At 37.9% G+C, this 22,219-nt stretch overlaps 1 protein-coding gene across 2 annotated transcripts in view; it reads left to right on the top strand.

Moving 5' to 3' along the window:
- The window catches only part of LOC102981470 (histone-arginine methyltransferase CARM1-like), a 275,440-nt gene that overhangs the window by 81,465 nt on the left and 171,756 nt on the right, over positions 1–22,219 (top strand). The gene's annotated exons all lie outside the window — the stretch shown is intronic.

Below are 22,219 nucleotides of genomic sequence, written 5' to 3'. Positions count from 1 at the left end.
AGATTCAGTGCAATTTCTGTAAAAAATCCAATTATCTCTGTTGCAGAAATGGATAAACTGATCCTAAAATTTGTATGGGAATGTAAGACACCCAGAATAGACAAAACAATCTTGCAAAAGAACAAAGTTGGAGAACTCACACTTCTCAGTTTCAAAACTTAGCACAAAGCTATAAGTAATCAAGACAGTGTGGTGTTGGCATAAGAATAGACATTTAGATCAATGCACTAGGCTTGAGAGTTCAGAAATAAACCCATACGTCTATGGTCAATTGATTTTTGACAAGGGTGTCAGTTAAATGGGGAAAGAATAGTCTTTTCAGCAAATAGTACCAGGACAATTGGATATTCACATAAAAAGAAAAAAAGAATTTGGACTGCTTCACCATATACAAAAATGAACTCAAAATGGATAAAATTGTAAGGTTTAAAACTATGAAACTCTTAGAAGAAAATATAGGCTTAAATCTTGTGACCTTGGATTAGGTGATGATTTCTTAGATATACCTATAAACACAAGCCAGTAAAAAAAAAACATAAATTGGGCTTGGTCAAAATTAGAAACTCACATCAAAAGCAACTCTCAAGAAAGTGAAAAGACAATACACAGAATGGGAGAAAATATGGACGAAGGATTTGAATTGACATTTCTCCAAAGAAGATATAAAATGGCCAGTAATCTCATGAAAAGATGCTTACTTACATCATTAATCATAAGGGAAATGCAAATCAAAACCACAATATCACTTCATATCTATTGGGGTGGCAATAGTAATGATAATCTAATAATAGCAATAATAATAATAATAAACAGATAATAACTGGTGTTGGAGAGGATGCAGGGAAATTGAAAGCCTCATACATTGCTGGTGGCAATGTAACATGGTGCAACTGTGGTGGAGGACAGTTTGACAGTTCTTCAGAAAGTTAGACTTAGTTACCATATGACCTAGCAATTACACTGCTGGATGTAATCCCAAGAAAATTGAAAGCATATGTTGAAACAAAGACTTGTCCCGGAATGTTCATAGCAGCATTATTTATGATAGCAAAAAAGAAAAAGGAAACAACCCAGCTGATTAGTGGATAAACTGATGAATGAATAAACAAATGATGGTATTTCCGTACATTAGGTTATTATTCAGCCATAAAAAAGAATGAAGTATTAACATATGCTATGACATGGATGAACCCTGAACACATTAGGCTAAGTGAAAAAAGCCAGATATAAAGATCACATGTTGCATGAGTCCAGTTTTTAAAAATGTCAAGAAGAGGGAAATACATAGAGACAGAAAGCAGACTAGTGGTTAGCAGAGGGTTAGAAGGAAAGAATAAGGAGTGACTGAGACTGGGTATGGGGTTTCTTTTTAGGGTAGTGAAAGAGTTCTGGAATTATATAATGAGGGTTGCACAACCTTATGAATTAAATAACCCACTGAATTGTACACTCTAAAATGGTGAATTTAATGGTATGTGAATTACATCTCAAACAAAAAAAAATGAAAATCCTTGATGAAACCCAGGTTCGTTTTCAGGGTGTGCTGAAGACCATGGTTTTGATGACTTGAATCCATTTTAACTTTTGTAGCAAGCCTTCATGCAGGCTAGAGGCTGGAGAGTTTCCACCAAGCAGGTGGATCTGGGAGAGCTTTTTTTTAAGAGCCAGAAATGACGCAAAGGCAGTGTTTCTGATCTTTCCACCATGAACACATTTGGAATTTAAATTTATTATGTTTTTTAGTGGCAGAGGCAGCAGAGTTCCCAGGATCTAGTGTTTAGAGCTAGGACTGAAGCACCCATTTTGCTGGCATCAGTTGCAGCTGAAGTTGTGTAGCCCTGTAGCCAGAAGCTGCAGCGGTAGCTTCTAGATTCTCTGGTTTCTGATTATGGCAGAGGTGGTGGCTTCATTGGAGGGTCATTTGGGAGGGATTGCTGTGGGGATCGCTCTTTAAGGGTGAGCCTAGAAGCTGCTTACAAAACTCTTCCAATGATTTTCCAAGCCCTGTTTCTCTAAATTAAATATCTTTTGTTTAATCTAGTTAGAGATTTCTGTTCTTTCAGCTAAAGCCTGATGGATGAACACGGTATATGAGGCTCCTGCCAACATCCTCCTCTTGTTTTTCCTGGCCCCGCCCTTTGTGTTCCAGCTCCATCAAACTAATGTCATTTCCCCTACATACCCCGCTTCTTTATGCCTCTGTGCCTTTGTACCTACTGTTACTTCTGCCTGGATAATTTCATTCTTGCGTCTCTGCCTAGTCATTTTTAAGCCTCAATTTAGAATCATCTCCTGGGAGTCCCTTGGAACACCTCCCCTCCCCTCCAAGTCTGGGCAGGTGCTCTACGTCTGCACACACTGTCACCTTAACACTTGATGGTTATACTTTATGTTACAACACTTTAAAGTTGAGACTGTGAGCCCCTGGAGGGCAGAAACTCTTCTTGCTCTTCTTTGTTACCTTCTTAATTAGCAAAGCCTGGAATATTATAGCGCCTGCCTATGCTTGCTTTTCAGAATTGAATTTATGCCTGTAAACATTCCTATTAATTTTTATGTGTAACATTATATAAGGACTAAAAACCAGCTTAAAATTAAATTAAAATACTGAAATATATATAAGGGAAACGATAATAACTTGGGGCTCTATTTCTAGGTCCATGATGGAGTATAATTATTTCTTAATTTACCTCCCCAGGGTGATTTAAGGACTAATTACAATGAGAAATATTTTCACAGAATTGTGAACATGGTCAAATTAGGGCATACCTTAATCTACTTCTATTGGGTCGGCAAAAAAGTTCGTTCGGTTTTACGTAAAAATAAAAGACACATTTTTCCTTTTCACCAAGAATTTTATTGAACACTATATTCACTAACCGAACGAACGTTTTGGCCAACCCAATACAAACGTACAATGCATGAGGTGATCTAGGTTAAAAAATTTGTATGATTTGATAATTGGATGGGAAACACATTCCAAATTACCATTAATTATTTACTCTTTATTGTCAACTACAACTTTAAACCCACAAATACATATTATATATTTTATGAATATAAGCATATGTATGTATATAGATGTTTTAGCAAAGTGTTTCAAGGGTTACAGATCTGCGGTCTGAAGACTGGTCCTCACCAAGTGTTTTGGTGATGGAAACTTTAATTTAGAAATATGGAAGAAGATAAAAAGCAGGGGAGATAAATTTTTGTCTAGCGGTATTTCAGAGAGTGGCCTTCGTGAGTGTCTGGACACTGAGTGTCTCATCTGTACACAGGTTTCACGTTCTGGATTTATCAGGAAAATTAAACAGATAAAGATTTTGAGTTAAGAAAAAAAGGTAGATGGTTAAGTTAGGAAAGCTCACTACTCAAAATACAGCATGGTATTTTTAAATAATAGTGAATTAGGAAGATATGCGTAAACACCATACAACATATGTACTTGCACTCATTTGTTCGAAAACCTATGTGAATTTTTAGGGAAATGTGGGAAGACAGTCACACTCAGCCTTGATACTCTCATTCTTTATGATGCATTTACCGAACTCAATGCCAAATGCCTTCTAATAATTCCCTAGAGGGGAATTTCAGTGTAGTGTTGTACATACATATGATTCATTTTCTGCGCTTTTCAATTCAATGTAATACTAAGTGATTACTACCACTTTAAGGCATCTGAGATATATACTACATTTTATCTCTCTTTTTGTAAAAATAAGTTTTATTGTCTTATGAAAAAAGCTATGCATATTAATTACTGAAAAAAAAAAAAAACAGGGACAAGAAGATAACCTGTAATTCTACCCACAAGAAAAAAATGCTCTTAAAGATTCAGTGCCTATGCTTCCAGACACTTTTCTATAATTCTTTTCCTTATAAAATTAGAGTTACACAAAACATTTTATTCTTTTGAATATATGAGGAACAACTATTCATGTTAACATTTGTGACAATTTTTTGGTGTTCCTTTATGTGGAGTACCCTGATCTATTTAATTAATCCCCTATTGCCTGACATTTAAAATTTTCCAATTTTTTGAAAGTACAAGCAGCACTGTAATGAATGAATTGTAATTAAATCTTTCCACACAATCTTTATTATATTCTAAGAATAAACTCACCAACCTGAAATTACTGGGTCAGAGGGCATGATTACTTTTAAAGTTTTTGATATATCTTATCAAGTTGTCCTCCCCAAATATTCTCTCATTTACACTCACATCGTATGAGTGTTATTTCTCTGTATTTTTTTTTTTTTTTCGGCTAGCCGTGGCGCCCTAGCCCCTTCAGGCTGTTTTCACTCTGCCAACTCCAGACCTTTCCCTGGGATCCAACTGAAGCCCGAGGCTCAGCTCCCAGCCCCCGCCCGCCCCGGCGGGTGAGCCGACAAGCCTCTCGGGCTGGTGAGTGCTGGTCGGCACCGATCCTCTGTGCGGGAATCTCTCCGCTTTGCCCTCCGCACCCCGCTGCTGCGCTCTCCTCCGAGGCTCCGGAGCTTCCCCCTCCGCCACCCACAGTCTCCGCCCGTGAAGGGGCTTCTAGTGTGTGGGAACCTTTCCTCCTTCGCGGCTCCCTCCCACTGGTGCAGGTCCCGTCCCTATTCTTTGTCTCTGTTTATTCTTTTTTCTTTTGCCTACCCAGGTACGTGGGGGGTTTCTTGCCTTTTGTGAGGTCTGAGGTCTTCTGCCAGCGTTCGGTGGGTGTTCTATAGGAGAAGTTCCACGTGTAGCTGTCTATTTCTCTGTATTTTAACCCACACTCACTAAAAACATCTTCACGAATTTGATAGACAGAAATGTTGGTTCTCTGCTTGTGGGTCTTTAAAGATATTGTCCTTTTGTTATATATTGTGACATGTTTCCATTGTGTAATTTGTCTTAGGTTTGTGAGCCTGTAAAGAATAGATTGTCAAGTGTATTTGGTTTTCTCCTCCATGGCACTTGACCTCGGTATCATGCCTAGAAAATGTATACATATATTCTGCAGCCCAAGTTTGTATGTCAATTTACCTATATTTTCTTTTATCTTTATAGTTTATTTACTTTTTAAATTTATTTGTTTTATTTATTTTTATTTTTTGTCTGTGTTGGGTCTTTGTTGCTGCTCGCGGGCTTTCTGTAGTTGTGGCGAGCCGGGACTACTCTTTGCAGTGCGGTGGCTTTTCGTTGCGGAGCACGGGCTCTAGGCACGCGGGCTTCAGTAGTTATGGTGCACGGGCTTAGTTGCTCCGCAGCACGTGGGATCTTCCGGGACCAGGGCTCGAACCCACATCCCCTGCATTGGCAGACGGTTTCTTAACCACTGCGCCACCAGGGAAGCCCCTATCTTTATTTTTTTTTTTTACACATCAATTTTTAATTTTGGGGGTTGGGGGAAAAATAAGAGGTAAATATGTAATTATTTTCATTCCTCAAATGTTTATCCAGTTGTATCAACACAACTATTGAATAAACCATCCTGTCCTCACTTATTTGTGCTTTGTAAAGTTAAAAAGTAATTCAATTATTTAAAAATTTGCATTGTGTTCTATAAAAACATGCTGATCTAAACATTAGCAATCCTTCTGTGACTGCAGTAAAAATGCAACTGTTGTACTGGATCAAGTCTCTTAGTGCCTTTTATAAAAGAATCGAGAATTCCTGTATAAAGTGAAGGTGTGGGGCAAAATTATGATTTGATTGCCAGTGAGAGCCCTCTTGCGCATCTTGTCACCCTTTCTTCAAACCTAGGATTTCTTGGAAAATTCCAAATCAAGATCTGCTGTATTAAATGGCATTAGGAAAACATTTCCTAGCTGCTCCCTAATTGTAAAGGAATATTGAAAGTATTGCACATTTAAAAATTTTAGACGGTTTATCTGTTTATTTAGTAACCATTTTGAAAAACATTACATTAACTGCTTTTGCGCTTGTCTACTGAAAAAAATGCACAACCTAAAAGTTGAGAATTATGTTTTATTCTCCGGGCAAAACTGAGGACTTAAGCCTGGGACACAGCCTCTCAGATAGCTCTGAGGGACTGCTCCAAAGAGGTTAGGGAAGAACCAGGATATATAGGAGTTTTTGCAACAAAGAACAGGTAGTTAGAACATCAAAAGATTACTGTTAATTAAAGAAAATCATATCTCAAGGTAAGGAATTTAGCGCTTTTCTGTGTATGGAAAGATGCAAGAGTCTGGGCTCACTGAGATCATTCTTTTTATATGCACTTCAGCTATCTGGGGCCAGTATCCCGTGCTTTCCCATCCTGAGTCTCCTCAGGGTGCATCGCTGAGGGTGGCTGCAGTGGCTGAGGGCTGCAGTATCCTTTGTTTATTGTGGCAGGCAACATTTTTTCATTGATACGCTTCTTAAAAAATTTTTAATACCATTAAGAAAATTGGAAATGCCTCCCAAGTCATTGATTATTCTAAGAGCTGGTGGAACAGAGCTGAATTCACTCAATGACTAATTAGATTGTTTCTTGTCTTACCTTTGTGATATACTGTGATTTATAAGAAATATGGAGTTGGTCATTCACATGACCAAAATATATTTCTCATATATATTTGGTGTTAGTCCACAGTTCCTGGCTAAGAGCTACTAAAACCCTTGGAATTTCCTAAGTGTTGAGAGTGATAAAAGTGTCTTTGGGCTCGTTAATGAGGTGACCTTTGAAATGCACCTAGGGATGGGAGCTGGTTGCCAATGGAGCCAACATGTGGTGAGAGGGCTGGAACTTTTAGCCCCATCCCCTGACCTTTGGGGAGGGAAGCTGGAGTTGGAATGAAACGTGTCTGTGTAATGCAGCCTCCATAAAATCCCAAAAGGATGGGGTTTGGAGAGCTTCCAGGTTGGTGAACACGTGGAGTGCTGGGGGAGAGGTGTGCTTGGAGAGGGCATGGGGAAGCTCTGTGTCTTTTCTCCATACCTTCCCCTGTGCGTCTCTTCCGTCTGTTCCTGACTGATATCCTTTTAAAACAAACTGGTAATCTATTAAGTAAAATGTTTCTCAGTTCTGTGAGCTTCTCTAGCAAATTAATGGAATCCAAGGAGGGGGTTGTGGGTACCTGTGATCTGTAGCCAGTTGGTCAGAAGCACAGGTAACAACCTTGGCTTATGACTGGCATCCGAAGTGGGCTGGGTTGGAGGCGGGGCAGTCTTGTAAGAGTGAACCCTTAACCAGTAGAATCTGATACTGTCTCTGGATAGATAGTGTCAGAGACACTCTGCTGGTGTCCAGAGAATTGCTTGCTGGTGTGGGGAAACTCCCCTTTACCACATTGTACTTGGTATCAGGAATCTACTTTAACCTTTATGCAGGCAAAAGACCAAAAACATTCAATTATCTATTTCTCAAGGGTAATTGAAGCAATCATTGAATTAAACTTAATATAGTGGTGTTAGAAATTACTTTTGAATGGAATAGACACTTAGTCAAATGTCTAATCATTCTAATGATATTTTGAGGTCTAGCATTCACTTCTAGGAACTCTATTTTTCAAATAGCAAAGGTGCTGAGAATATAGGCACATATGAATTAATGAACACATAAACATATAGGCGCATGTGAATAAATGAACAGAAAAGAATATGAAAAGGAAATACGTGGCCTGACATAAAAAATAGGATAGACAGTCCTTATTTTTGGATGGTTAGAGCAGTCCTTCTTAAATCTTGTTCATGAGTCATCCTGGGGTCTTGATTAAGATACGTATTCTAATGCACAGTCTAGGGTTGATTAAGATACATTTTGTAATGCAGAATCTGGGGTAAGCCTGACAGTCTGCATTTCTAGCAAACTTCTGGTGATGATAAGGCTGCTGGTCCATGGAGCACACTTTGATTGGCAACGGAGGAATTTGAGTTCTTTCATCTCTATAGTTCTAGGCTTAACTAACAGTAAGAGATTCCTCCTTTACTTGGTAAAGGGATACCTTGGACTTAATTTTCCCAACTATATTTCTCTTTCAATGTGCAGATCATCCACAACAACATCCAGAATCTTGACCCTCAAATAGATTACTTGCCACCTACAGGTAAAAAGAAAGGTGATAGCACAGTCTCAGATTTCTCCAGGCAGTAATAGTAGAAGTGCGACAAAGTCAACAGAACTTCCGTGATGCTGAGCAATGCTATTACAGCACATACAAGAGAGACTTTTGCAGTCTCTTCCATTGGGTAGAATAGACCAGTCACCATGGAGTGTCTCTGCGGTAAGCTTTCCAAACTACACAAGAGCTGCTTCTCATTTGCCAAGAGTTTCTGATTTGCCTGACTATCCTTTGGTCTCTTCTCTAACCTATGGTAATCATTAGTGTGTACAGGAGGCTGTGTGGAGTGTGAATGTGTGTGTGTTTAAGTTGACAGATAATTTAAGGTTTTTTTTGAATAAGGGTTTTAAGGCAAATGTAACCAACTAAAGAAAATTCCAACTTTGCAGATTTCCAATTGCAAGGAGGCTAATGGAAGATGTTAAAGCTCTAGCCGCAGATTTGCTATTAACTAACTATATGGTCTTGGACAAATCACTTTACAACCTGGGCTTCAAGTCCTCATTTATTAAGTGAGCAAGTGGGGTAAGATGACCTCTAGTGCCTTTTTTTTTTTAACATCTTTATTGGAGTATAGTTGCTTTACAATGGTGTGTTAGTTTCTGCTTTACAACAAAGTCAATCAGTTATACATATACATATGTTCCCATATCTCTTCCCTCTTGCGTCTCCCTCCCTCCCACACTCCCTATCCCACCCCTCTAGGTGGTTCTAGTGTCTTTTGAGTCAATAATTTGATAAGAAGAGCTTGGTATAAAATCTGAAATGCCTTTCTCTGTCCTTCTCCCCTTTCTTTTCACTTGTCAAGGGAGCTACATAAGCTAGAGCAATGAGAATAGATTTGAAGCAGTCCAGACTGAGGTCAGCTTAAGCAAATCCCCCAATAACTCTGAGCCTCATGTTCTTGTATGGGCATACAGAACCCCATCTCATGACACAGCAGTGAGGAACAAATGAGGTGAAAGGTGTGAAAGTGCTCAACCAAGGTGGCTAGCTGGTGGGTCACCCGATTCTCTTTCTGTTACTTTGAGCAACTGTTGTTAGTCAAAATGGCAGCATTAATTGCAGCAAATCAAAACTTTAAAAAAATCCCTTTTCCAATTGCCCTATGCAGACTGATGTATTAACATTCATTATTCCACCTGCAAATGAAGCGGAACTTTCATATCTGCCATCCTCATTCATGATATACTCATTCACTAGCCTATGTATCAATACATGTGCTGTTCCCTCTGCTTGGAATGACCTTTTTCCCATCTTTCCTTTCGGCTTACAAAGCTCTTTTCTTCCAAGGCTCAAGTCCAGTGTAATGTCTCCTATGAGGGATCTCCTAGGCAAAATTAGTTGCTTGTTTCTCTGCAGTGCCATAACATTTGAACAGACCTCTTCTTGCGCTGTGAGCTCTCTCAAGCCTGTGGCTACAGTTTATTTATCTTTGCATCTTCCCTAGTATCAATCAACAGTGACTGGGTTATAGCAGATGCTCATAAATGTTAGCTGCGTGTGCATGTTTGATTGAACCCCCAAACCAAGGCTTGCAGACATCTGGTTCCACCATATCTGCTGCAGGGCAAAACCGAAAATGAATCTCTACAGCAGCTCTTGACAGCAGAGTTGTTATTTTATACTCTTTCATTGAAGCTTTTGCTTTTTTCTTGTTATAGCTAGTGAATCCACGCCAGAGCAATTATCCCCAATTGAGTTAACTTCAAGAGAATAGTTTATAGTTTCTAGAAACCACAGGAGGAAGTTGGTGATCTGAGAAAACTCTTCCCAGAAAGAAAGTAGATGCCACAATATTTAGTTTAGACTCTAAAGAGACATTCACAATGAAATTAAATTTAAATCTGAGATGACCAGCTTCTTCAGGGAAAGTAGGAAGAATTAAGAATTTTACATTCTTAATGGAAAAATGAGGAAGTGAATTTTTTCTTGATCTTATATCATAACTGGAAAATCATTTCATAAACCGAAAGCTTCAAACCATTTGCCAGAGTTGGAAAAAAAATGTCAACTGAAAATACCAAGTGTTTGATTGACACTTTGATATCTGTAATGCTCTGAGATTTCATTTTCATTGTTTTTGTGTGGTTTAGGAAGTGACCAAGGCTTCTGTAACTGTACTGATTCAGTTGTTTAATTCAGTAAGCATGTATCAGTCATATGCTATGTGCTGAGTGCTGTTCTGGAAACAGTAGACCTGTATTTGATAGGAAAAAATTGAGATTAAAAGAAGAACAAGATCCAGTACTCCTTTTCCTAGAATTCTTAGTAACCATGGCCGTCTGGCACCTAGTCCCTTTCACACCTTGAGAAATTGCAGGGGGAGCTTCAGGATTACTCAGACAAGCATTGCAAATAAATTTGAGGGAGCAGTAGGTTCCTAGAGAAGCTGTTAGAGAAGTGGCACACTCTTTCATCAAAGGCAGTATGAAATGTTACTTCCTTCTGATTTGAAAATATTGGACGCAGAGGTGTTTGAAATTTCATTATGAAGTTGGTTTCAGTGTTTATTTGTTCTTTCTGCTGTGGTTATGTGTGGAGAGACGGATGTGGAAAAAAAGAGAGAATGGTTACAAAATACGTTTAAGCTGATTCAGAGTCTAGAAAGATGAGTCGAGTTTGTCCTTCCGGTTTGTTTTCAGCAGTGGATATGGCAAATAGGCCAGATGTGTCTGAACTGGAGTGATGCTGATGGTGGTTCCAGTCAAGTTAACAGTTGATGGTCCCTGCTACATACCAGGTCCTCCAGGGGAATCAAAGATAAAGAGGACACAATCCCGCCCATGGAAGGTCTGACACATTGCAAAATGGTTAGGACTGGGCTGAAAATGGCAGAATAAGCTAAGTGCTATCACAGAGGTTCAAAGTGCTGTTGGGTTAGTAAAGTGAGGGAGATTAACATATGCCAGTTGGGAACAATCAGGAAAGGTGCCATGGCGGTGGTGGTGTTTAAAATGGACATGGGTAAATTAGGCAGTGTTTTCAGTGGCAGAATTGATTTTCTGTATCACTTTAGAAGTTCCGCTCTTCCAATTCACATTTCTACTATCACCATAACCATAAGCTCTTCTTGTACAGCAGCTGGTAACTAGTCTGGCTGGAGTACGGTATTTTCTTAGGGGTTGTGGATCTTTTGGGCAGAAACAGGAAAGATACCTGTGGATTTACAGTTCCAGGCAGGAGAGTCTGCTCTTTAATATTCAGTGGGGAAGTCTTGGAAGGTTTGAGCAGAGCATTGTAGTGACTGCACTTGTGCTTCATTAATTGTAATCTGGCAGCTTGGAGTAGTGCGAACTCATTTTCAATTGCCAGAGCAGATAAGAGTGGAGAGACTGTCACAGTTGTCCAGTTAAGATGTAGTGAAACCATAGAACTAGCAAGGTCAAGGGACTCAGGCAGAGAGTTCTTAGGTTTGACACCAAAAGATGATCAATAAAAGGACAAATTGACAAATTGGACTTTATCAAAACTAGAAATTTGCTCTGTGAAAAAACCTATTAAGAGGATTAAAAGACAAACTACAAAATGGGAGAAAATATTTGCAAATCACCTATCTGATAAAGGACTGTATCCACAATATGTGAAGAACTCTCAAAACTTAATAGTAAACAAAACAAAACCAATCCATTTTGAAAACGGGTAAATGATATAAACAGACATTCACTGAAGAGGATATTCAGATGGTAAATAAGCACATGAAAAGATGGTCAACATCATTAGCCATTAGGGAAGTGCAAATTAAACCCACAGTGAGATATCCTACACAACTTTAAGAATGTCTAAAGGAAAAAATAGTGACAGCACAACACCATACATTGTTGAGTATGTAGAGAAACTGGATTATTTGCCCATTGCTCATGTGAATGTTTAATATCACAGTCACTATGGAAAAGAATTTAGTAGTTTCCTATAAAGCTATATGTGTAATTACCGTCCTTCCAAAAGTTCAGGAAAATGATATTTACATTAAAATGAGCAACAGAAGAGTATTGAGGTCAAATCCCATACAGAATGACTCGAAGAAAAAAGGTGGTCAAGGACATAATAACATCCCTACCAACAATGAAAGCATAGTATAAAGATATGTTCCAAAAATATGTCTGTAGGATTAATTTGCAAGACAAGAGACATTAAGAAAATTATGTAGGATATGAAATAATAAACATAAATCAGAATTAGAAAAACTCAGAAGTGAAATGAAAGAATTCAAGAAGTAATTAGAAATAAAATAATTAAAAATAAAATAATTTTATTTTTTTAAATTTAATTTTATTTTTTTATACAGCAGGTTCTTATTAGCTATTTTACTAGTGTATATATGTCAATCCCAATCTCCCAATTCATCCCACCCCCCCCACACCCCCACTTTTCCCCTTGGTGTCCATACGTTTGTTCTCTACATCTGTGTCTCTATTTCTGCCTTACAAACGGGTTCATCTGTACCATTTTCCTAGATTCCACATAGATGTGTTAACATACGATATTTGTTTTTCTCTTTCTGACTTACTTCACTCTGTATGACCGTCTGGGTCCATCCACGTCTCTACAGATGACTCAATTTCATTCCTTTTTATGGCTGAGTAATATTCCATTGTGTGTATGTACCACATCTTCTTTATCCATTCGTCTGTCGATGGGCATTTAGGTTGCTTCCATGACCTGGCTATTGTAAATAGTGCTGCAGTGAACATTGGGGGGCATGTGTCTTTTTGAATTATGGTTTTCTCAGGGTATATGCCCAGTAGTGGGATTGCTGAGCCACATGGTAGTTTTATTTTTAGTTTCTAAGGAACCTCCATACTGTTCTCCATAGTGGCTGTTATCAATTTGCATTCCCACGAACAGTGCGAGAGGGCTCCCTTTTCTCCACACCCTCTCCAGCATTTGTTGTTTGTAGATTTTCTGATGATGCCCATTCTAACTGGTGTGAGGTGGTACCTCACTGTAGTTTTGATTTGCATTTCTCTGATAATTAGTGATGTTGAGCAGCTTTTCATGTGCCTCTTCTTTGGAGAAATGTCTCTTTAGGTCTTCTGACCATTTATTGATTGGGTTGTTTTTTTAATATTTAGCTGCATGAGCTGTTTATATATTTTGGAGATTAATCCTTTGTCCGTTGATTCATTTGCAAATATTTTCTCCCATTCTGAGGGTTGTAATTTCATCTTGTTTATAGTTTCCTTTGCAGTGCAAAAGCTTTTAAGTTTCATTAGGTCCCATTTATTTATTTTTGTTTTTATTTCCATTACTCTAAGAGGTGGGTCAAAAAAGATCTTGCTGTGATTTATGTCAGAGTGTTCTTCCCTATGTTTTCCTCTAAGAGTTTTGTAGTGTCCAGTCTTACATTTAGGTTTTTAATCCATTTTGAGTTTATTTTTGTGTATGGTAGTAGGGAGTGTTCTAATTTCATTCTTTTACATGTAGCTGTCCAGTTTTCCCAGCACCACTTATTGAAGAGACTGTCTTTTCTACATTGTATATACTTGCCTCCTTTGTCATAGACTAGTTGACCATAGGTGTGTGGGTTTTATCTCTGGGCTTTCTATCCTGTTCCATTGATCTATATGTCTGTTGTTGTGCCAGTGCCATGATGTTTTGATTACTGTAGCTTTGTAGTATAGTCTGAAGTCAGGGAGTCTGATTTCTCCAGCTCCAATATTTTCCCTCAAGATTGCTTTGGCTCTTTGGGGTCTTTTGTGTCTCCATACAAATTTTAAGATTTTTTTGTTCTAGTTCTATAAAAAATGCCATTGGTAATTTGATAGGGATTCCACTGAATCTGTAGATTGCTTTGGGTAGTATAGTTATTTTCACAGTATTGAGTCTTCCAATCCAAGAACATGGTATATCTCTCCATCTGTCTGTGTCATCTTTGATTTCTTTCATCAGTGTCTTAGACTTTTCTGAGTACAGGTCTTTCCCCTCCTTAAGTAGGTTTATTCCTAGGTATTTTATTCTTTTTGTGGCAATGGGGAATGGGATTGTTTCCTTAATTTCTCTTTCTGATCTTTCGTTGTTAGTGTATAGGAATGCAAGAGATTGATTTCTGTTCATTAATCTTGTATCCTGCAACTTTACCAAATTCATTGATTAGCTCTAGTAGTTTTCTGGTGGCATCTTTAGGATTATCTATGTATAGTACCATGTCATCTGCAAACAGTGACATGCTACTAGCCATGCCATGGCCAGGACTTCCAAAGCTATGTTGAATAGGAGTGGCGAGAGTGGACATCCTTGTCTTGTTCCTGACCTTAGAGGAAATGCTTTCAGTTTTTCACCATTGAGAATGATGTTTGCTGTGGATTTGTCATATATGGCCTTTATTATGTTGAGGTAGATTCCCTCTATGCCCACTTTCTGGAGAGTTTTTATCATAAATAGGTGTTGAAATTTGTCACAAGCTTTTTCTGCATCTATTGAGATGATCTAATGGTTTTTCTTCTTTAGTTTGTAAATATGGTGTATCACATTGATTGATCTACGTATATTGAAGAACCCTTGCATCCCTGGGTTAAATCCCACTTGATCATGGTGTATGATCCTTTTAATGTGTTGTTGGATTCTGTTTGCTAGTATTTTGTTGAGGATTTTTGCGTGTAAATTCATCAGTAATATTGGTCAGTAGTATTCTTTTTTTTATAGTACCTTTGTCTGGTTTTGGTATCAGGGTGATGGTGGCCTCTTAGAATGAGTTTGGGAGTGTTCCTTCCTCTGCAGTTTTTTGGGAAGAGTTTGAGAAGGTTGGGTGTTAGCTCTTCTCTAAACATTTGATAGAATTCACCTGTGAAGCCATCTGGTCCTGAGCTTTTGTTTGTTGGAAGATTTTTAATCACAGTTTCAATTTCATTACTTGTGATTGGTCTATTCATATTTTCTATTTCTGCCTGGTTCAGTCTTGGAAGGTTACCATCTATTTCCTCTTTTATAGCTGTTAGCATTTGCCTTATGTATTGAGGTGCTCCTACGTTGGGTGCATATATGTTTATAATTGTTATATCTTCTTCTTGGATTGATCCCTTGATCATTATGTAGTGTCCTTCCTTGTCTCTTGTAACATTCTTTATTTTAGTTTATTTTGTCTGATATGAATATTGCTACTCTAACTTTCTTTTGATTTCCATTTGCTGGAATATCTTTTTCCATCCCCTCACTTCCGGTCTGTATGTGTCCCTAGGTCTGAAGTGGGTCTCTTCTAGACAACGTATGTACGGGTCTTGTTTTTGTATCTGTTCAGCCAGTCTATGTCTTTTGGATGGGGCATTTAATCCATTTACATTTAAGGTAATTATCGATATGTATGTTCCTATTACCATTTTCTTAATTGTTTTGGGTTTGTTTTTGTAGGTCTTTTCCTTCTCTTGTGTTTCCTACCTAGAGAAGTTCCTTTAGCATTTGTTGTAAAGATAGTTTGGTGGTGATGAATTCTCTTAGCTTTTGCTTGTCTGTAAAGCTTTTGATTTATCTGTGCAATCTGAATGAGATCCTTGCTGGGTAGAGTAATCTTGGTTGTAGGTTCTTCCCTTTAATCACTTTAAATATATCATGCCGCTCCCTTCCTGGCTTGTAGAGTTTCTGCTGAGAAGTCAGCTGTTAACCTTATGGGAGTTCCCTTGTATGTTATTTGTCGTTTTTCCTTTGTTGCTTTTAATAGTTTTTCTTTGTCTTTCATTTTTGTCAATTTGATTGCTATGTGTCTTGGCTTGTTTCTCCTTGGGTTCATCCTGCCCGGGACTCTCTGTGCTTCCTGGACTTGGGTGGCTATTTCCTTTCCCATGCTAGGGAAGTTTCTGACTATAATCTCTTCAAATACTTTCTCGGGTCCTTTCTCTCTCTCTTCTCCTTCTGGGACCCCTATAATGTGAATGTTGTTGCGTTTAATGTTGTTCCAGAGGTCTCTTAGGCTGTCATCATTTCTTTTCATTCTTTTTACTTTATTCTGTTCCATGGCAGTGAATTCCATCATTCTGTCTTCCAGGTCACTTATCCGTTCTTCTGCCCCAGTTATTCTACTATTGATTCCTTCTAGTATATTTTTCATTTTGGTTATTGTATTGTTCATCTCTGTTTGTTTGTTGTTTAATTCTTCTTGGTCTTTGTTCTTTAATTCTCCTACGTCTTTGGTAAACATTTCTTGCGTCTTCTCCATCTTTGCCTCCATTCTTTTTCCGAGGTCCTGGATCATCTTCACTATCATTATTGTGACTTCTTTTTCTGGAAGGTTGCCTATCTCCACTTCTTTTAGTTGTTTTTCTGGGGTTTTATCTTGTTCCTTCATCTGGTACTTAGCCGTCTGCCTTTTCATTTTGTCTTTCGGTGAATGTGGTTTTCATTTCCCAGGCTGCAGAATTGTAGTTCTTCTTGCTTCTGCTGTCTGCTCTCTGGTGGATGAGGCTATCTAAGAGGCTTGTGCAAGCTTTCTGATGGGAGCGGCTGGTGGTGGGTAGAGCTGGGTGTTGCTCTGGTGGGCAGAGCTCAGTAAAACTTTAATCTGCTTGTCTGCTGATGGGTGGGGCTGAGTTCCCTCCTTGTTGGTTGTTTGGCCTGATGTGACCCAGCACAGGAGGCTACAGGCTCTTTGGTGGGGCTAATCACGGACTCTGGGAGGGCTCATGCTAAGGAGTACTTCCCAGAACCTCTACTGCCAGTGTCCCTGTCCCTGCGGTGAGCCACAGCCATCCCCCACCTCTGCAGGAGACCCTCCAACACTAGCAGGTAGGTCTGGTTCAGTCTCCTGTGGGGTCACTGCTCCTTCTTCTGGGTCCCGATGTGCACACTACTTTGTGTGTGCCCTCCAAGAGTGGAGTCTCTGTTTCCCCCAGTCCTGTCGAAGTCCTACAATCAAATCCCGCTCGCCTTCAAAGTCTGATTCTCTAGGAGTTCCTTCTCCTGTTGCTGGACCTCCAGGTTGGGAAGCCTGATGTGGGGTCAGAGCCTTCAGTCCAGTGAGTGGCCTTCTGTGGTATAATTGTTCTCCAGTTTGTGAGTCACCCACCCAGCTGTTATGGGATTTGATTTTATTGTGATTGCACCCCTCCTACTGTCTCATTGCAGCTTCTCCTTTGTCTTTGGATGTGGGGTATCTTATTTGGTGTGTTCCAGTGTCTTCCTGTCGATGATTGTTTAGGAGTTAGTTGTGATTTCGTTGCTCTTGCAAGAGGGAGTGAGTGCACATCCTTCTACTCTGCCATCTTGAACCAGTTTTTCCAAAAATAAAATACTGATTTTAGAAATGAAGACTCAATAGAAGTGACAAAAACTACATCAAATAAAGGAGAAAAATGGAAATTTTTTAAAATGTAAGAGGGAATATAAAAACACATAAAAAGAATTCAAAAGAAAATTGCAAACATAAGCAAAGAAGATGCAACATATACATAAGAGTCTCTGAAGAAGATATCAGAACAAAGAAACAAACACTAAAATTACAATTGAGAAAATATTGATGAAATAATTGAAAACACGTACCGAAAGAATAAACTTTATGCCTGAAAATATTATATTGGCCTAAAATGCCCAGCATAAAGCACTTTCTAGTAAAAATTACTGACCTTATAAAGAAAGAGAAAAAAATCCTTAGGAATCTAGACTACATTAGCATATTACCTGTTATGAGAAAGAAAATCAGATTATCATTAGACTCTTGACAGTAATGCTATATGCTGGAAGAAAATGGAGTAACATTAAAGATCTTCAGAGAAAGAAAATGTGATTTTATATCCAGAAAAACTGACCCTCAAAAATATAAAAGACATAGACAGTGATTAGCATGTAAGAATTCAGAGAATATCATTCCCATGGCCCTTCCTAAGGAATCTACTAAAGAATTTGTTTCAGTGAGCCCTTTCTAAGGTTCCACTAGAGAATGACTTTGGACAACCCAAAAGACTAGAGAGGCATCCACACAGGACTAGTGCGGAGTATTAAGTAGTTATTAAATGAAGGCTGAAAGGGAACAGTCCTACTGGGTAGTGGCTGTATGAGTTGACAGTGTAGACTTAGCATAATTATAAAACAAAACGTAGAGGAAGGGGTGCCCATTTACAAAACCAAACCAATGCCAAACCAAAACAACAAAACAATTAGACATCTGTTTCAGTAATCATAGTTGGTAGCGATAGTATTCATTATTATTATTCTGAGACTGATGTCTTAAAAGCCCCTTTTCTCTCTCTGTCTCTGTCTCTCACATATGGCAGCTACCCCAGTCCTCAACTCTAGAACCACCTCCAGATCCCTTTCTTCCTTCTCCTGATCTTCCCATTCTCTTCATTTCTTTTCCGCTGTTAACTTTTAGTCTCTTTCAACCTGAATCAGTCGATCCATTTTCAATTTTTCTTCACAATCATTACTCCAGCAAGCAAAAGCCTAGAATCTAATCTTTCAAATACAAAATTCTCCTTACCAGGTAGAAGAGAGGAGAAAGCTATGAATATATCATTTATTACTACTGTGTCACATTCCCTAAGAAATTGTATTATTCAACATTGATGTCTAATTTTAATATTAGATTTCTTAGAGTTCCATAATTCTGCCCTTTTTTCTTTACACTCATCTTCGGTAGTTAAATTTGTTGAAAATAATTGCGTAGTTGTCTACATACTTTATTCCATCTTTATAGGTGCTGCCTGTACAGTACTTTTTTTAGTTATGTGTATAGGAAACATTCCTTAGTTAGACTAACTTCCTAGTTCTTGATAGCAAAATATTAAAAGGCTTACTTAGCAAAGAACTGGCATGATGACATATTATTAGGTCATGAGTACTCTTTGGTCCAGGAATTTATGTATAAAAATATATTTTAGAATATCTGTTCTAGACCATGCCTGATATCTAATTTTCTTTATCAACTAGTGTTGTAGCTTTCCTGTGGAGATTGAATTTTGCATTTGCATAGGCTGAAAGGAGAGGAAGGCATATATGTGGAAAAGTAGAGAAATACTGTTTAAGAGAGACAAGGACAATTCTCTTGACTTTACCTGGTGCCACGTTCCATGTTTACTTGTATACACTTTCCATGTTTACTTGTATGCACTCGTAAAATGGTTGGATCCTGGATTTCTTTGTGTGCCTTTGGAAGTTTTGTCAGATAGGCTGAGGTGGAGGATAGAGTAAGGCATCTGGATTCACTATCATTATGGATTTTCTTTGAGAGTCCTCTGGTAGAACAAGTGGCTTTTCCTCAAGAAGGAAACAACAAGGCTCTGGGCTTTGCTAAAGTTTGCTAAATTTTGTGCACATGAACTTACTCTGCTTGTTACTCTGCTGCTACCAAGAGATCAGGCCTTGCCCTTCGAAAAAGTAGCAAAGAGGGTCATCAATGAAAGCAAAGTTCAAAGCAGAATGATAGTGAATACACAGAAGCAGCCAGCCTTCCATATCACTGAAAAGATGAAATGAGATGTTTGTAAAGGGAGTCAGAGTGCTCTGCAAATATTGTTATTATTACAAGTAATAACAACTTGATAGAAAGATAGATGCCTTGTACCTTACTTCAGTGTACGGTGGAAATGATCTCCACACCATTCTTACTTTTCACCAATGTAATGGTTATCTCCTGGTCTTGGATTTATATGTATTCCTCAAACAATTTTTTATCGTATGTCTTCATTTTTCTATATAAATTCTCTAAAAAGACACAATTCTAGGTTAATACACTCTCCCCTAGAATAGCTGCAATTTAATCTTGATCATATTAGTCGACAGAAATCGTTTAGAATGTTTGTTTTCTGTACTAACACGGTAAAAGGACAAGAAAGGAAATCAACACAAGAAGATATAAGATTAGCAAATAAAAAACATGATAAAACATTCATTTCCATGAATGATTTTTTTAATTTTTACTTTTAATTTTTATTTGTTTGTGGGTTGGGTCTTTGTTGCTGCGTACGGGCTTTCTCTAGTTGCAGTGAGCAGGGACCACTTTTCGTTGTGGTGCGTGGGCTTCTCATTGTGGTGGCTTCTCTTGTTGAGGAGCATGGGCTCTAGGTGCGTGGCTTCAGTAGTTGCGGTACGTGGGCTCAGTAGTTGTGGCTTGCGGGCTCTAGAGCGCAGGGTCAGTAGTTGTGGTGCATGGGCTTAGTTGGCCTGCGGCATGTGGGATCTTCCCGGACCAGGGATCGAACCCATGTCCCCTGCATTGGCAGGTAGATTCACTGCACCACCAGGGAAGTCCATCCATGAATGATTTTTTAAATGAGAATTAAAATAATGATTATATTGGATGCAGAAATTCCTAAATAATTATATTGAGTGAAGGAGGTACCAATTAATATCTTATAAATGAACAAATGAATGGTAATACCCACCAAGAATGAGAATGTGACAGTTACACTAGTACTTAACATGCTAACTACATTAGCAGTGGTAGTGTGTCTTTTGTTTGATTGCTTTCTACCAGATGAAAATAGCTTTCTTGGTTTTTTGAATTATAAAAATAAGTAGTCACATAGAAGACTCAAACAAAGCAGAACTTTATGAGGGGAAAAATAAAAATGTTCCCACATCTCTCCGTTCAGAGGAAACCACTGATGGCATTTTGATGTATATCTTTCAAAACAGCTTTCTCCAAAGACAAACACAGCGTTAAATTGCCACAGTAATATTACACATGCTGTTCCGCAGCCTTAACTTGGAGTTGCCTCATTTAAGCAACCATGTAAGTGATGGGCTTTGGGCCTCTTTACATCTGATAGCTAAATAAACAGCTCTAAGATGCATGTCCTTGAATATACGTTTATTCACACTTGATAAAGTACATCATAGAAAAAATTTTTATTATGTGTGGAATATCTAACAAAGAGTACATAGGTTTTAAATTTTGAAGCATATGGGCAGAGTATATTTCAGGAGCTTAGAAATTTACATTGTGAATAACTGCCATTCACTGTTTTCTCACACCCTCTCCAACATTTGATACTGTCATTTTATATTTTTAAAAACTTAACAGTAAGACATAAAAAGCTTGATCTCATTGTTTTATCATATATTTCTTTGATTATTTCTGACATTCATTATTTTTTCACACTTTTTTTTGTTATCAGCATTTTTCTAGTTGCCAGTTGTCTATTAATCCTTCTTACTAAATTTTCAGTAGGTTGATTGCTTCTTATTTTTTACAGCTGATTGTATATTGGGGATATTAAGTCTTTGTTAAGTGTGTTGAAAATATTTTTCCTAGTTTATCATTGCTTTTTAAATTGGTTTAAAGTATTTAAAAAATTTTGCCATATGTAGGTTTTAAATTTTTGAGTAGTTACCAGTACTTTCTGGATTTTGTGGCATACTTAAAAAGACATTCTCCACCCATATTTAAACAGAGGGTAAGAAGAGGATGAAGAAAGGAGGATACATGGACAGGCATTTTACAATTTATAACAGTAGGAAAAGGAGCTATTCAATTTATTTTCTAATCAAATTACAACAAAACAAACAAACAGTAATAAAACAAAAATTTATGAGCCTATCTGGTTATCGAGAATTGAACCAGATAAAATATAAAGCCTTTTACCTGTTCTGTGGTGGTATGCAAACAATACATGGAGAAATGCTTTCACTGATTCAGCAAATATTAAGTACCAGGTACTGGGCTAGGTTTTGATTCAGAGGAAAAAAGATACTGATTCCAAAAATAAAGTAAAATTGCCCCTGCCCACAAAGAGCTTACAGACTATAATAGTCATGTATGTACAAGGGACTGTAGAAGCCTAGAATCCTCATTCCTTCTTCCTTCTCTCTTATTCTACTTCTAAACCATAAAAGAAATAATTGGTAAATGCTAGGAATCCTGCTTTCTTGAAGAAAATATTTCTTTTGATTTCACAAAACACGTATTGTTTAAAAGACCCCAAACTCTTCTTCTGTATCTACATTCATGGCTACCTCCCTGCAAGGAGATGCTTATGCCTTTGAGACACTGACTGGGCTGTAATATCTAAACCTGTAATCATGTTTTATGCCAGGAAAATGTTTTCAAAACATCTGCACTATTTAACCAGCCAAGATGTTTTGTGAAAAATATTTGTGAATGCTTCCATCAGGAGATACTCACTTGTGAGTGAAATAATGGATGAAAATATTTGAAAATATTTGGTAATTTTAACTGTGTGTCTGTTTTGAATGTGCATATGCTCATGTGTAACAGTAGAATTTTATATATATATAATTTTTAAGTTAGCACAATTAT

Source organism: Physeter macrocephalus, chromosome 9 (assembly GCF_002837175.3).
Source record: "Physeter macrocephalus isolate SW-GA chromosome 9, ASM283717v5, whole genome shotgun sequence".
NCBI lineage: Eukaryota > Metazoa > Chordata > Mammalia > Artiodactyla > Physeteridae > Physeter > Physeter macrocephalus.
The sequence above is the reverse complement of the archived record's forward strand: the minus strand, read 5'-3'. Positions and strand labels throughout refer to the sequence as shown.